This window comes from Buceros rhinoceros, unplaced genomic scaffold, assembly GCF_000710305.1.
Source record: "Buceros rhinoceros silvestris isolate BGI_N320 unplaced genomic scaffold, ASM71030v1 scaffold8960, whole genome shotgun sequence".
In the NCBI taxonomy this organism is placed as follows: domain Eukaryota; kingdom Metazoa; phylum Chordata; class Aves; order Bucerotiformes; family Bucerotidae; genus Buceros; species Buceros rhinoceros.
Window position 1 is genome coordinate 22,019 of NW_010391258.1, and position 3,302 is coordinate 25,320.

The following is a 3,302-nucleotide window of genomic DNA, read 5'->3' on the forward strand; positions in this document are numbered from 1 at the left end:
GGGGGCTGTCTATCTGTTACACCTTAAGAAGTTGCCCTCAGTGCGCTCCAGGAATCTCCTAAATTGCCTACAGCTCACCCACTACTTTTCCAACAGGTATTGGAGTGGTTCAAGTCCCCCAGCAGCACGAGCGCCTGCGGGTGCAGTGCCTCCTGGAGCTGGAGTAGGAAAGCTTCATCAATAGGCTCCCCTTGATCAGGCGGACTGTAGTAGACACAAACCACAAGGTTCTCTTTAATATCTCGGTCTCTAATTCTTATCCATAAGCTTTTGACCTGCTCGTGGTTGTTCTTCAGGGACAGCTCTTCACACTCCATCCATTTCCTGATGTAGAGGGCAACCCCTCTGCCCCTCCTTCCTCGCCTGTCTCTTCTGAACACTTCTGTAGCCACCAAGACTTGCACACCAGTCACGGGATTCATCCTGCAAGGTTTCAGCAACGGCAGCCAGGCTGTAGCTTTCTAGCAGCGTGGTGGCTTCTGATTCCTCCTGTTCGTTGCCCATGCCGTGTGCATTGGTGTAGAGGCACTTCAGCTGGGCTGTCGCCACGTCACCTTCTTGGAGGAACACACCTTGTTCCTCCGAGATGTTTCACTGACGTTTCCCTGCTCCCTCAGGAGCCCCCAGCTCACCTCCATGCGACTTCAGCTGTGCTGCAGTGTCCCCAGCGTATCTCAGAGCAACAGGATGAGGGCCCTCACTAGCATCCTGTCCCTCTAACCGTGGCGTGTCATCCCACAGTTTGACACAAGCAAGCCTGGTACTGTGCCCCTCTCCCTTCGAGTCTAGTTTAAAGCTCTATCAATGAGCCCCAGAAGCTCCTGAGCAATGACCCTCTTTTCCCCTTCGAGAAAGGACATTCTAACCTGACACCAGCACGCCTGGTGTCATATAGACCATCCCATTGTGGAAAAACCCAAAACTGTGAAAGTAGTAAGATAACTGACTCAGAAGATAACTAACACTAAACACAAACTCGCCAAAAAACAAAAAAAACCCCAAAATCTTCAAAATAACGTTGTTCAATTTAACATCCAGTGCAACTGCCGGGTGTTCATCAAGACAATCTGTACACATTGGCTACTTCAAAATAAAACGCCTATCTATATTTCTGACATTTTTCTAAAGCAGGAAATTTAGCTTTCCAAGGAATGGAGCAGTTGTGGCACTGCTCAGAATTTTGCTAACTGCTGCCTTGTGACAAAGCTGTTTTACAGAACGGGACTCTAGCAGACTCACAGAAAAGGGAGGATCTATTAAACTACAACTAAATTTCATTGGGGAAGAAAGAGGCTGTTCTGTTTTAGTACTTTGAGCTTTCTTCATGCACAACACTTAAAATACAATTCTGAGGAGAACTCCTTTAGACCTGTGAAGAAGGCGATGTTTTAAAGCCATGCCTACACTTCCAGTACATCTGAGAGCTAAGGGACTCTTGTACCAGCAGCAGCACTCTCGGAAAAGAACAGGTGTCTCCTGTAGCCACAGGAGTAACAACAATTAACTCTATTGTGCAAGTCAATAAAATTATATCTCCTACTCATAATCTACAGCTGAAGAGGTACTATATGATTTTTTTGTTTCTTTTTTCCACTGTTCACTTCAGGCGAGATGAGTTTAATCTGACCTGCAAGACAACTCCACATAAAAATACAGGTTTTATTGTCTAAGGAGAAGATACTACCTGGAAAGTACATCCTGTTGCAAAATACACAAAAAGTCAGACTGACAGACACACACACCACCCCCATATTACAGCTTACAGCGCTGTCTGTATCATCAGCAATGGGTAACCTTCACTGTTGTCACAGAAACTTTATACTGGCTGAGAACTGCCATCTCTTATTCTCCTCTTTACTGCATTTTACAGTAGGAGGACAGCCTAATCCTTCCACCCCTCAAAAAGATAAGCAAAAGGTGGCTTTAAAATCTAACTGAAAACAACATGGTTGAGCATGACAGGAGAATCCACACTTGGGAACATTTTGGTTACACGATCGGCTACCAAACACGCAGTTCTTGTCTGAGATAACCTATCACAGTTTTCTGAGACGTGATGGGTTTATGTTTGGTTTTTAAAGCTTCTCTACTAGCACCACCTTATCCTGTGTACAATTAATTCTTCACAGTGCAAGAAGTGGTTTCCCCAGAGCTATGACATAAACCTAGTAGCAAAAGTTACTTCGCTTGTGCCGGTTGGCCCTGCTGCATTCCTTTTTTCACATTTCCTGAGACAGAACTCTAGGTTGATAAAGTTAGGCATTTCCAAGTTTCAGGAGCTTATGAAACAAAGTAAGGAGAACTTTTGGATTATGTTGGTATCCAAAGGAAAACCAGGATGACATTACTAGAGAAACAAAATTTATTTTTTTCCTAAGACTAGCACTGGGTTTTCCACTGTGGCAACCAGTTTGGAGAGCAGTATTTTTCTCAGTAAATCACCACATTCTCAGCACAGCAGACAGTAAACCATCAGCATGTATGCTCCTCACTGCATTAAGTTAGAAAAAAGAGATCAGACTTGGCAAAGGTATTCACCTGTTTTTTTGAAGTAACTTTTGGTTCCTCTGGCCTCAGGAAAGAATTGTTATCCCAGACCATTCAGATTCAATGGAATTTGAAGATGCTGATAACTGAAGTTTACCATAGGCAGAGCGGAGAATCACTGGGGAGAAAGAATGATAGTTTTTGCTTTTGTATACACCTACTTTCAAAAGCAATGCAGCACCGTAACTGAGCTCCAACCTGAGCTACAAATATGGCATCATTTTCACAAGAACTTTCAAGCTGAAGTTGGTAGACTGAAATGTCAGGCTTGTCCCCTCTTCTCTTACCACCGTCTCTGACTCTGGCATTCTTGCCACTCTGAGGTCACCTCATATCCCATTAAAAGGAAATTTCAAATTGCAGACTCCAAAATGGCAGTTCCCTCCCTCCACCACTCCTCTTCCCCACAAAGTAATCTTTTTTGAGCAACACCGAAAGGAAACAAAGTGCCAGAGCATAATTGAGACTCCTGTGCAGCTTCTGAGTCCTCCCACCCAGGTTGGGTCACAGAAAACTATTTACAGCCTTCTGAGTTTTCCCAGTTTTAGCAAGTTTAACAGAGAAAAACAAAACAAAACAAAACCACCACACCCTAGGACTGCAACACCTCAGGAGCATCCGATGTCCCCTGGACCTTGTGCTTGCTTCAATCCAGCATCCCGAGGCCAACAGCCGGCCCTGGGCACCTCTATGAGAACTGTGGCGGTAAAGGCAAAGGAAGGAAGGAAGAAAAAAAAGGGGTGGAAAGGGGGGAA